Here is a 14,202-nt window from a genome sequence, read left to right as displayed (position 1 = left end):
TTTTATATAAAAATCCAACAGTCCGTTTTTCATAAAAAATAAAATCTACAAAAAATAGTACGCAAATTTGGTAAAAATTGATACGAGTACATATAGACAAATTTTTAAGCAAGACAAATCGACAGACGGGATGGGAAGTTTTCAGTGTGGGTCGCATCCCAGCCTCATTTTTGGTATAAAAATCATCTAGATCCGTTATTTGCTTACGGAGAAAATTAGGGTACAGAAAACCACTTTTTTATACACCAACTTCTAACGGTTAAATGGGCTATTTCTCTGAACTCTGGCAGTTTTGAGACTTGTTGATATTGAATAAGACTATATAGCAGTTATAAGCGCTTTGCTTATTGCAATTAAGATTATTTCGGGATATCAGCATGTAAATAGTAACTGAGAAATTTTTCTTTCATTAAAAACTGATATTGCAATAAAACGACGATATTCTTGATTCTTCAAGCTGAAATATTTTAAAATCTTCCAAACCATTTTTGAAAATATTAATGAAATATATCAAGCAAAACATCAGCTTTCATTTGATACAAATGTCATGTTTTTATGCACTGGACCCAAACACGTTCTCCTTCAAGATGTTTTCTGACTGGTTTTTTTGACGTTAAATCACTTTAGAAATATTTTTGGTAGAACTTAAATTTTTTAAGAAATTTTACTAACTTAAAAATATGATGCAATAAATTTTTAATCATTAATCTTGATTTGCTGTCAATATATTTGAGTTACAAAACAATTTTTATTAATACTTTAAGCATTTTGTTTTGTTTTTGAAAAAAAAATGTGAACCTGATTTTTAGAAAAATATTATGCGATACCTTAAACGCTATTTTATCGTTTGTCTGAGGTAATATTATATCTGTTCATAAAAACTGTCTAGGGAACAATACAAAAAATAGAAGTTGCATTTTTGTTAAATTAATACTAATTCTGTAAAATTTAATTGAAGTCTATACTGTAACATATTTCAGATTAAATGATTAGATTTTACATTTTTAAAAAACAACTTATTGTACAATTTTTAAATTCAAATACAGGTACTATTTTTAGCAGTCTTTGAATAGAAGAGCAAGTTCGAGTAGTTCCTAGTCGTGCATTTTATTTACTTCCATAGAAAGTTATTGTAATCGGTCCGATTTGTCGAATTGAAAATTTTGACATTTCTCGACGTTTTAAGGTTCCTAGAGTTGAGTTGTGTGTATACGTACGTACGATCGCGAAGTTTTTTTCGTCGTCCATAGCTCAAGAACCAGAAGAGATATCGACTTCAAATACATTTTTTTATATAGATAATAGAGAGAAAATGGAGAAAGGACTCTCAAAAAAATTGCGTGGGTTGTTTTTCTACCATAGAATTAAAAAAAAAGTGAACATCCCTAAATATCTCACGAACCGATAACGCTAGAGACTAGCGTCTTATAAATAAAAAAAAACTGAAACACAAATATTTTATATTTTATTTGTTTTACAAACAAAAAATGATTTTATCTCCAAAATGATTTTTTGCAACGAAAAATAACGTTTTGGCATCTGGTAAAATTTTGAGCAAAAGAAAAAACTAAAAAAAAAAACAGTACTGAAAGTTGGTTAAAATTAAGGCTTAAGTAGTTTTCAACTCAAATATCTTTTAAAAATAAATTTGCGATTATGGCTTCAAACTAATTTTATTTTATAAAAAATATTGTTTTCAACATTCGGTAAAATTAAATTGACATTTTGCAAAAAAATCAAATTAAAAAAATAAAACAATACCAAAACTTAGTAAAAATTTACTATGGACTCAAATATCTCCTCATTATTTAAAAAGATTGGCTTCAAAATATTTTAATCTTATAGAAAATATTGGTTATGACATTCAGTAAATTTTTGTAAAAATTGGTAAAGTTATTGGTAATTTAATTTTGTTTAAATAAATCAACTGAAACCATTTTTAAGAAAACACGAAAACCTGCATAGCCTTTAAGTAAGACAAATCGACAGATGGGATGGGATGTTATCAGTGTGGGTCGCATCCCAGTCTCGTTTTTAAGTTGCAATACCTCAAAGAAAGACCCACTTAATTGAATTTTCTGCTTGATATTATATTTATCAGTAAATTAAATGGTATTTGAAATCGATACCTATGCGGGTTCTTGAAAAGTGGCCGCCAAAAAAAAGGATATCAAAAGTCCGAACGCATATTGTATTTTAAACGTACTAACATGCTTGCACACAGAATGGTCTAATAACCATGGATTTTGAATGTAGGAACTTTGAAACAACGAGAAATGCCACACAATTTTACCGTCTACAAAAACTTCCTATGAAAAGTATTAATGATTATTTAATATTAAACACCCATTACTTCGAACTTGAAGAACTTTAAGATTATTACTTGTTATAGCAGATACGAGTATATTACACATTTGGTTTAAACACAAATTGGTTGCATTTATTAATAAAAATATGTGATTATTGTTATTAAATGCATACATATTTGCTAAAAAATTCATCCATTCGAAAACAATTCCAGTAGGAACTTGATAACTTTTTCAAAATAATTGAACGAAGTGAAAAAAAAACAAATGCTTTATGAGACTCCTATCTTTCTTAACATACCGAATTTTTTGCAGATGATTTAGTTCACCTCAGACCTACTCATAATCTGTGTTGATGTTTAGCCAAAATATTAAGTATTTTAATTTGTTTAATAAATTTTAATTTTCTGTTCTATAAACACTTAATTTTTCTGGAATTTTTAATAAAATCATTTAGTTAATTAGTTTTAATGGTTCGTTTAATGTTATCCAGCCTTAATTATTTAAAAAGCCCTTTTGAAAATTTAAATCGATAAATGCAATGACAAAAACCCTAAAAATCAAAGCGTTGAAAATCAGCTTAGTAGAATTTTTCGGATAACTTGCTATCAATTGTTGGGTTTTGTATCAGATTTAGACAGTTTTAATTTTAAATTCATGAAACTATCAAATAATGTTGGATAAAATCGATTGGAAGAAATTCCTCTGCATTTAATTCTTTGACCCAATTAGTGTCAGATTCTTCTCGTAGCTTATATTCCTGCGGTAAATAATACAATGCAATGTCAATTGAGTTTCGTTCGAAGAATTTCAGTCAATACAGATTCCTGCTTTCAAGAAAAACATATCCCAAATTTTATCATCCTAATAGTCTGCCAATGAAGAATTCTGATGCAGCACACGCATTCCTGTATTTCTATATACCCGCATTTGAACTCAACATACCGCAAAATTTCTAAAATTATCTGCAACTTTTTCGAGTTTGTGTTTGTAGTACTTAAATACTTCGCGTGTGATTCTAGCAGATACTCTTATAGCGTAGCTCCATGAAGCTGCTATAGCTAAAGAAGAAAAAAGAAAAATCAGCTGACAAATTGACGTTTTGGGGATTTATATGCGTTGCACGAGTAATTAATGCTCTGGGAGATGGATGAATATAGAGCTGGCTGATGGGTGGGATGGGAAGTTGCTTCGTGAAGTTCTGTGGAACAAATTAGTTACATGATCATGTGGCGGCGCGGCGCCTCACTCTGGTGGAACAATTGTAAATTTTCTGGATGCTATGAGAGCTATGTTTTTTTTTGCTGTTGTTGTAACACTCTTGGATGCACTTTCTGTTCCATCTGTCAGTCAGTTTGTATAAATATCTGTTTGTCTGGTTTTAGTCTGCTGTTTGATTAAGTTGATGTTGGAGTTCATTTTACACGACGATGACGCTATTGTATATTTATTTTTTTAAGTCTTTTGTCAGATGAAATGTTCGAGGGAATAATTGTTGATACTTCAATAGTTTTTTCACATTACATTAAATTCTGACTTTAGATGACTCTGCGAGGGACTTTTCTTATGTAACATAATGTAAGTTCTATGTTGACAAACCAAATAGCTTCTTCGATCACATACGAATGTCAGAGTATAATGGAGGAGTTGTTTAAGTTTTATGGATTCTGTCGAAATATGTGACATGTGGTTTATCAAAGCATTAGCCAGAGATATAAAACCATTTCCTTGGAGTGAGTAATTTCTGAAAATTATATCTACTTTCATACATAGAATTATATTTGATGAATACGAAACGGATTCGTGCATTATTTAAAGTACATTTATAAAGATTTGTGATAGAAATTAGTGAAATGAAAAGTCAAACAGCTGGATTTTAGATCTTTAGTTATAAAAGTTTTGCTAAAACAACATTTCAAAGATTCGTTTCTTTAACCTTCGAGAACTTAAATAAACCATTAAACATTTGACTGAAAATACCGCTATTCTCATTCAATATTGCCTTATATATGTAGCTTAGAATATTTAAATTGATAATAAGTTATTGTAATTGTTGAAATGGAAATGTTAATACTTCTCGACTTGCATAGGTCGTGAGAACCTATATCCATGGTTTTAGGAGATTTTTTTTTTTTCAAATAATTTTTATTTATTCAATCTTAAACCTATATCTTAAAAAAAAAATTCATAAAACTAGCCTAATTACCCGAACACTCTAAGTTAAACTATAACAGGGCCTTTCGGCCCTAAGATCTATTTTACGTCAATTTATATTTGATTAATTTCTGTATTTATTAGAAAATTTTGAAAAAAACTAATATCAAGATCCTTTTTTTTTACTTAAAAACTACTTAAAATAAGGTCCTTAATATAAAACTTTTTCTTTTTTTTTTATTTTAATGATCTTTATTTTAAATTTTTTTTTGTATTTTTTCTTTTATTGTTTTTTTTTCTATTTCTTTATGTGCCACCATGCCTATTCTACTTAAAACTAAACCCTAAAACTATAAAACAAGTATGTAAGCCGGCCAAGGCTTAGAACCCCATCCCGACTACCCAATATCAAGTGCCGATTGAAGCCACCAAAACTGGTTCTCCTGCTTCACCCTATCAGTTCGGTCCCGTTCGGACACAGCCCTACTGAACCGAAGGAGCTCTGCTCCGCCTTGTGCCATCACGTTCCGATTGTACAGGAGTCGCCTATCCACGGTTCTTCGTCTGACGTGGTAGATAAGCGGAACTGCCAATCTATCCTGTATCAGACCGCATTTTTTGTCTAAAAAAAGGAATGCCTCTGGTGGAATGAACCCGCTCAAGCGTGCACTTTCAAAATACTTGTCGTTCGGATAGAACGCCCCGAAAATTAAATTGTTGGTCGAAGACATAGCTCTTGCAATGTGACCTCGAACGAGTTTTATCACGAAATTGTCAATTCTGTTGATTCGAGCCCCGTTGTATAGGACCTCGTTGGAATAGTAATGCACATAAGAAGATTCGGCTGTTCGATATAAGCCGGTACAGCGTCGTAAACACTGCCGCTCGAACACCCGAAACTTCTCCATCTGGGAAGGGGCAACGCTGAACCACACAGGACAACCATACACGATCATTGGCCGTATGAGGGCCATGTAGCAAATTGCCTTCACTCTGGGGTCAAGCCGACTGCTAAAAAACAGCCGTTTCATCAGAGCAAAGGCTCCTCTGGCCCTGGTCAGAGCAGCATTTATATGTCTGTCGAAATATAAATACTGATCTAACCAGATACCGAGGTACTTCACTACACTTTTGCTCGCTAATGGCTGCCCGTGAAGATCAACGATGACCATCTTGCGCCAATTCTTACACGTATCCCTCGTGGCCCTAGCCAACGGAGTCCGGAACAGAATTGTCTCCCACTTCTGGACAGTTTTATTTTCAGTTTACAGTAGTCGCAATATCGCTGAATCTTGTCGAAATCACGCTGCAAGAGAATTCTAATAACCTCAACCTTTCGGGCCGTTCTGTACGCAATTAGATCGTCGGCGTACCTACGCAATTGCCTTTGTAGGACTACCTATCAAATCGCTGGCGTAAATGCTGAAGAGAATCGGCGAATTCACCGCTCCCTGTTGAAGACCATTTCTAATTGAGAATGTTGTGGTAGAAGTTACATTGCCACTTTTGACAACAAACTTTCTACCGTTAAGCATATCATAAAGTATACCCGAACTGTTTATCCGGAATAATTTTGTTGTCCGCAGCCCACTTAGTCAGAGCCCCATTGATGATCTTTTCGAAGACTTTGCTGATGCTCGGAAGAAGACTTATCGACCGAAGATTTGACGGGTTGGAGTTGTCCTTTCCCTTTTTCGGGAGACGATGAACCACAGCGGTCTTCCAATGCACTGGATAATATGCATCATTCAGTGCATTATTGAAGAGCACGGTGTGTATGTCAATTGATTCCATCGGTAAATGTCCTTAGTACAACGTTGGATATACCATCGATACCTGCTGACTTTTTGTTTTTTATTGAATTGAAGATGAGCTGAAGCTCTACCTTCGTCACTAACAAGGGACTTGGTCCCGTTTGCTCGGCGATTATGGCATTTGCCAAGGAATCGTCATTGAACCGCATGAAACCGCGGTTCTCAGATCGCCATTGTGTCATATCATTTGGAAGGTAAAAGTGATTAAGTAGGGCTCTGTTTTCCAGGTCAAGGTTGGGGCGAATGCTAACATTTACCTTGTACACTTGCTGGAAAGCAGCTCCCACCGCCTCCACTTTTTCCTTCGGATCTTCAATTATGTAAAAGTCATCGTCAAAGATGGCTTCCTCTGGATCTATTTGCGCTGTCCTGAGTACGTCTCTGTTCTCTTCAGTTCTTTAGAGTTTAAGACACGGAAGGCCATTATCGTTTTTTTTCCTGAATATCTTGTTGATTTTGGGGAACATACTAGGGTCACTCGAATTAACTGACTGGATCATGCGGTCCCAGTACTTGTTATCAACAGATTGACATTTTTTATTGACGATTTCAGTGTCCTAATCTCCAAGTCGCGTGGGTCTGTAAGTCGTCTCTGCAAGTTTTTGAGTTTTGTCAGTAAGCCGCTCTTGTGCCTACGTAGTGCGTCAATTGTCACATTTCTGTAAGCGTCCATTTGGTCCCGTTCTTTGTACTTTGGGATTGTCCGTTCCATCGTTCGTTTTATTGTTTCGTCCATCTGTTGTAAGTGCTGGTCAATTTCTGTATTTGTCAGGTTTCTGTTGTTTGGTGGGGCGATGGTGAAATGAGGCCAACGCATCTTACTGTAATTGTAAGAGTGCGTTGCAACGTATTCTTCCAATTCCACGCGTTCGTTCGGAATCTGCATTACAGCAGCCAGTCCGCAGTGATCACTGCCGTACTCGACTGTCTGTAAGCAGTTTCGAGGTTGATTACCCACTTTGTCTGTAACTGTCAGTCTGGTGTCGTACAGCAAAAGATCCAGAAAGGAGCCACTTCTTGGATACGATGTCTTTTCAGTAGCCAGCAGGTCGACGCCATATTCAACGCTGTAAAGATTCATCAAATTAAAAAGATGGTTACCTTTGGGATTATTATGTTGATTTCCCCAATCTTCATGTTTTACGTTCAAATCACCGGCCAAGATGGAATCGTTTTCTTTCAAGCTCAGTTTTAGTTCCCTAAAAACAATCTCGAGTTCTGATGCAAAGTAAGTGACCTGCGGAGCTCCAGCCGCATAATCCGCAATCATATACATCCGCTTCCCTTGAGAGAGAGAGATGCATACAACGCAAACTTCTAGCGTCTTGAGCTTTCGCAATTCATTGTTGTATATGACTTTATAATTAATGCCTTTTCGTATAAAGAGAGCGACACCGCCCCCTTGAGTGGAGTCGGGCCGGTCTCTTCTTACGATATTGTAATAATTTTTATGAGTCAATTTGTGTTTGTGGTTTAGCTTAGTTTCGCTAGCCATAAACACATCGGGACTGTAGTCTGTCATCAATTGGAACATATTGGCTCTTCGTTCAATCCTTATCAGTGAATTTACATTCACAGCTAGGACTTTTAGGCGCGTCTCCGGCAGCGCGCCCATTATTGTCTAAATTGCACCAGGCAATTTAGGAGATTTATGTGTAAGAAGGCCATATCTCAAAAACTAGCTAAGATATCGACTTCAAATATCAGTCAATTTAAAAAGAAACCGTTTCTTGACGGTAAATGTAGTTTTTTTTTACTTGAATTACATTTTATGTGACATGTTTTGATGTTGTATTGATTTGTTTAAACTTAAGAAAATTTAGGAGCAATATTCTCCACCTTAAATATTATACCAACAAAAATAAGATTACCTATCTCCAGAACAATTTTATACAACGAAAAATTATTTTTCTGACAACCAGTAAAATTGTAGAAAATCCATAAGATAGTTTAAAAAAAATATACGTACATTGAGTTAAAACTAACTTCATGTTTTCATTTTGTTTTTTATTCATTTTTATTTTTATTTTTTTTGCCAATATGCCTACTCTACTTACACCATAAGTATAACCCTAAAACTATAAAACAAGAATGTAATAGCCGTCCAAGGCTAACAAACCCAAACATAGCGATAAATTGTATAATCATTACTTATTAGCATAAATAAATATTGTAAATATGTATGTTTTGAAGACGAACAAAAAATATGTGCATAGATTATGTACGTGTTTTATGTGGGTATTGAAAAATTCAACGGTCTTGTGGCGCAATGGATAACGCGTCTGACTACGGATCAGAAGATTCCAGGTTCGACTCCTGGCAAGATCGAATTTGACAAATTTTTTTAAAAATCTCTTTATATAAAAGAAAGTCGTGTTTTTTTACAATACTTATAACTCGAGAACGACTGGACCGATTGAAATGGTTTTTGATTTGTTTCCGTCCCGAATAGCAAAATACATCTTAAAAAGAATGAAAACTTGATATGTGTAATGAATACTTAATCATTTCAATAGTTGCCGATTTGTTTATTACATGTCAAACATTTGTTGTCCAATGTCCAATCCTGTCAAATAGTGTAACCACTATTTATTTTTGGAGCTTATGGCCTGGTTGCTGAGACCTTTAAGCCACAACTTTATTTTTTTCTGAAGATATCATGTGTGCGTTCAGAAATTTATTTTTTGTAAAATGTCTACAAAGTTCAGGTACTGTTATATTTGTTTGTTTTAGACATTAGTTTTCAAAAATTATTTATTAATTATTTAATTTTTAATTCCCGAAAATTGTCTTTTTATAGGTTGTCTATGATTATTTTTGATAAGCTATTCATACGCAGTGGTTATATACTCTTTGAGCTATTGTCTATGTCTCGAAAGTTCAGGTACTGTTATTATATTTGGTGGTTTTATGCGAGTACACATTTTAATAACAATGCCGCTTCCTAGAAGATCTTATATCTCTCAGCGAAGCCGTAATGCAATCAGGCAACGGAATATCGCGAGTCAATTATCTGATGGAGAACGAGAAATTGCACGAGAACAGCGCCGCGTTAGTATTTAGCAAAGAAGGGCCTTAATTCGTGCTTTTCAAACACAAGAGCAAAGAGAGGCAGCCCGTGAAACGGCTAGGTTAGAAACGAGGAATCGTCGAGCTTATCGTACAGATGAACAGAGGAATAATCTTCGAAGTGCAAGAAGAAAAGGTTCAAGTATTGATTTGAATCGAGCAGCGTTTCTGTATGATTGCACCATCTCCACCATCGACTACAAGTTGCATCGTTTAGTTTGCATTGGCCCAATGGAAGTTGTTTGCCAGCATTGTGGAGCATTGAATTATGCTGATGAAACGCCTGGCTTGTGCTGGTAAAGTGAAATTGCCATTATTGGTCCCGCCACCAGAGCCATTGTCCTCCCCGCTTTATGGCGAAACACTAGAATCACGACATTCTCTATCGAACACTCAAAAATCTGACATTTAAGGTAATTTACGTTAAAAACTTTATTTTCTATCATTGTAAAAAAATACAATATAAATAAATAAAATACAGACATAAGTTAAGATGAGACTTTATATTGAGATATTTCAATACATACATTTTTACGGAAGCTCTTTTAAAAAACGAGTATTATTTATGATTTTCCTTAGCTGTGAGTGAACTTGAATAAAAAAAGAAGAATATACAAATAAACAAAAAATTTATACTATGTAGCTTTGTGGTAAAGAAAACCAAAATTTGTAAGGTATAATTTTGTTTTGTTTGGGTATAATTTTGTTTTAATTTTCGTAGGAATTGCAATCGTAATGCGTTAATAAATATGACCACTTTAACCTATGTTTTTAGTTATTCATAATATAATTTGTATTTTAGTGCTTTAAACTTTTTTGATAAAAATACAAATTTAACTGGGGACTGGAACAAGAATCAGAAATCCAGCCTTATTACAATAACTCAGCAGAAATTCACTAACTTTTGACCAATAAACTATAGAGGGGGTCAAAGTAGACATACATCTTATACAGTATAGATTTTTGGACCCTGTGACAGCCATTTTGTTTTGGTGACACCTTTCAAATCTTTTATTTATTATTTAGTTGCTTATGCCAAATCATCATTGCACGTTCAAATGATAAAACTTTATTATCAAAATGAGTGTTCGTTAACGGAAACGTTGCGCTCATTGCTCCCATCCTACCGTGAGGTGGTAGCCGATCACAGTTGACTCATTAACGTTTGGTAGCAAAATTTGAGACAACTGGTTTAGTAAATAATCAGCCAACACCCGTTCGTTCAAGGAACACGAGATTGGGCAAAAACATAGCAGCAGAACCTGAAGCAATCTATTCCTCGTAGTGCACAAAAGCTCGGCCTTTTGCAGACTTCAACTTGACGAATTTTGGATCGGAACTAAGGTCTACACCCGTTCAAGATCCAACTGACCCATGAGATCAAAGTTCATAACCATAGACAATGGCGTTTGTTCACTGACAAGGGAACCCCAATTTTGGCCGAAAATCAAATTTAGTGACGAGGAGCATTTTGTGGGTGGAATGGCTGTGTTAACAGGCTATCAATTAACAAGTACTGGGACCGCAAGATCCGATCAGTTAATTCTAGTGACCCTGGTATATTCCCCAAAATCAAAAAGATATTCAGGAAAAAACGATAATGACCTTCCGTGTCTTAAACTCCAAATAACTGAAGAGAACAGAGACGTACTCATGACAGCGCAAATAGATCCAGAGGAAGCCATCTTTAACGATGACTTTTATATAATTGAAGATCCGAAGAAAAAAGTGGAGGAGGTGGGAGCTGCTTTCCAGCAGGTGTACGAGGTAAATGTTAGCATTCGCCCCAACCTCGACCTGGAAAACAGAGCCCTACTTCATCACTTTTACCTTCGAAATGATATAACACAATGGCGATCTGAGAACCGCGGTTTCATGCGGTTCAATGACGATTCCTTGGCAAATGCCATAATCGCCGAGCAAACGGGACCAAGTCCCTTGTTAGTGACGAAGGTTGAGCTTCAGCTCATCTTCAATTCAATAAAAAATAAAAAGTCAGCAGGTGTCGATGGTATATCCAACGTTGTTCTAAGGCATTTACCGATGGAAGCAATTGACATTTACACCACGCTCTTCAACAATGCACTGAATAATGCATATTATCCAGTGCATTGGAAGACCGCTGTGGTTCATCCTTTCTTGAAAAAGGGAGAGGACAACTCCAACAAGTCAAATCTTCGGTCGATAAGTCTTCTTCCAAGCATCAGCAAAGTCTTCGAAAAGATCATTAATAGGGCTCTGACTAAGGACAATAAAATAATTCCAGATAAACAGTTCGGGTTCAAGGCGGGTCATGACACAATTCATGCTGCGTCTAAACTCGTTTCAATGCACAGGTGCTGTTCTGGTTGATTTGGAAAAGGCCTTTGACACCGTATGGTTAGAGGGTCTTTACCTAAAACTGAGCAGGCTTGGCATAAGCAAGCCATTGTTGTATATACTTTATGATATGCTTAACGTGTGTGCAGAACGGCCCGAAAGGTTGAGGTTATAAGAATTCTCTTCCAGCGTGATTTCGACAAGATTCAGCGATATTGCGACGACTGGAAACTGAAAATAAATGTCCAGAAGTCGGAGACAATTCTGTTCCGGACTCCGTTGGCTAGGGCCACGAGGGATACGTGCATGAATTGGGGCAAGATGGTTATCGTTGATCTTTACGGGCAGTCATTAGCGAGCAAAAGTGTAGTGAAGTACCTCGGTATCTGGTTAGATCAGTATTTATATTTCGACAGACATATAAATGCTGCTCTGACCAGGGCCAGAGGAGCCTTTGCTCTGACGAAACGGTTGTTTTGCAGCAGTCGGCTTGAACCCAGAGTGAAGGTAATTTGCTACATGGCCCTCATACGGCCTATGATCGTTTATTGCTGTCCTGTGTGGTTCAACGTTGCCCCTTCCCAGATGGAGAAGGGGTTAACGACGCTGTACCGGCTTATATCGAACAGCCGAATCTTCTTATGTGCATTACTATTCCAACGAGGTCCTATACAACGAGTCTCGAATCAACAGAATTGACAATTTCGTGATAAAACTCGTTCGAGGTCACATTGCAAGAGCTATGTCTTCGACCAACAATTTAATTTTCGGGGCGTTCTATCCGAACGACGAGTATTTTGAAAGTGCACGCTTGAGCGGCTTTATTCCACCAGAGGCATTCCTCTTTTTAGACAAATGCGGTCTGATACAGGACAGATTGGCAGTTTCGTTAATCTACCACGTCAGACGAAGAACCGTGGATAGGCGACTCCTGTACAATCGGAACGTGATGGCACAAGGCGGAGCAGAGATCCTTTGGTTCAGTAGGGTTGTGTCCAAACGGGACCGAACTGATAGGGTGAAGCAGGAGAACCAGTTTTGGTGGCTTCAATCGGCACTTGATAGTGGGTAGTCGGGATGGGGTTTAAAGCCTTTGCCGGCTTACATACTTGTTTTATATGTTTTATAGTTTTAGGGTTTAGTTTTAAGTAGAATAGGATGGTGGCACGAAAAAAAAATAAAAAAAAACAAACAAAAATAAAAAAATATTAATAAAACATTTAAAAAACAAATAAAAAAAATAAATAAAAAATAAAAAAAGACAACAAAATATGAAAAACAAAAATGCTGTCTAACATTTAGATTTGTTGCTGTGGTTGTTCTAGTTTAAAGTAGTTTATAGGTAGAATAGGTAGTTTAAGTTTTATTTAAGGACCTAATTTTAAGTAGTTTTGTAAGTAAAAATAAAAAGGGATATTGATAAAATAAATAAAATTTAAATGAAGTAAAATAGATCTTAGGGCCGAAAGGCATTAGTTTTAAGTGTTATAGTTAGTTATAAGTTATGGATAATTAGGCTAGTTTTATGAATTTTTTTCTAGCTTAAAGATAGGTTTAAGAAAAATGAATTAAAAAAATGGCTGTGTTAACAAGCAACATAACGATAATGAATAATTTTTTATAGCTCAAATTGAACCATATATACCTAAACGACACATGGATTCAGCAGAACGGCGCTGAAGGGCTTTGCTGTCCAAAATAACTAAAAACTTTTTTTTAATACAATTTAGAATTGGAAAAATATTTAATATTTATTTTTATAAGATCTTTTCTAAGAGAAAGTGAAATATTTAGGTTCTTAAGAAGTAACCAGGAATAAAAATAGCCAATTTGATACTAAGTTGCTTTTAAATTCCTAAAACTCCTAATGCATATAAATAGTGTAAGGCTTTTTTAAAGTGAATTTTTTTTTCAAAATTAATTTTCTATAAAATATAAGAACTGAAATGAAAAGAAATTCCGCAAAATGTAGTTTTTGAGTTGCACACTAAAGTTTCTTCTCAACTTATTTGCTTTCCTTATTTTTGTTTTTTTTTTAGAAAAAATGCCGACAAGAACAGAATATACTATTTTTGGAAAAATCTATGTTTCAACGCTATTTCTAACATTTTTTGAGTGAACTGCACCAGAAACCCTCTAAACTATTGTAATTTAGCTCTTAAATATAGCATATTTAGAACAATGTTGGAATCTTGGAATACTTTCATATTTAGGGACCATATTATAACATTATTCTTAAATATTCTTATAATTGAAGTTGTTTAGCCCTTGAAACTATGTAAAAGTAAGGTTAAGATAAACATTATATTATTAACATTTTCTCAGCCTCCTTAAGAGAAAAGAAAAGAAAATTTGTAAGCGGTGTTCAAAAACTGATCTTTATGTAAAGCGTATGAGGTATAACCACCCCCCCCTGATTGAAAATCTGGATCCGCCCTTGCTTAGAACACTAACTGACAGTAACATTATAATTTCTTGAACTAAGTTTTGAGTAAGTCGGTAACGTGTGGAAGGTAGAGGGAGGACATTGAGTGTTAGGT

General features: G+C 35.1%; 1 non-coding gene across 1 annotated transcript; it reads left to right on the top strand.

Moving 5' to 3' along the window:
• The first annotated feature begins 8,529 nt into the window (after positions 1-8,529).
• On the top strand, positions 8,530-8,602 carry Trnar-acg (transfer RNA arginine (anticodon ACG)). The gene has a single exon. It is a non-coding gene; the product is annotated as a tRNA-Arg (tRNA).
• The last annotated feature ends 5,600 nt before the right edge of the window (positions 8,603-14,202 follow it).

The sequence above is a fragment of the Eupeodes corollae genome, chromosome 1 (assembly GCF_945859685.1).
Source record: "Eupeodes corollae chromosome 1, idEupCoro1.1, whole genome shotgun sequence".
Lineage (NCBI taxonomy): Eukaryota > Metazoa > Arthropoda > Insecta > Diptera > Syrphidae > Eupeodes > Eupeodes corollae.
The sequence above is the reverse complement of the archived record's forward strand: the minus strand, read 5'-3'. Positions and strand labels throughout refer to the sequence as shown.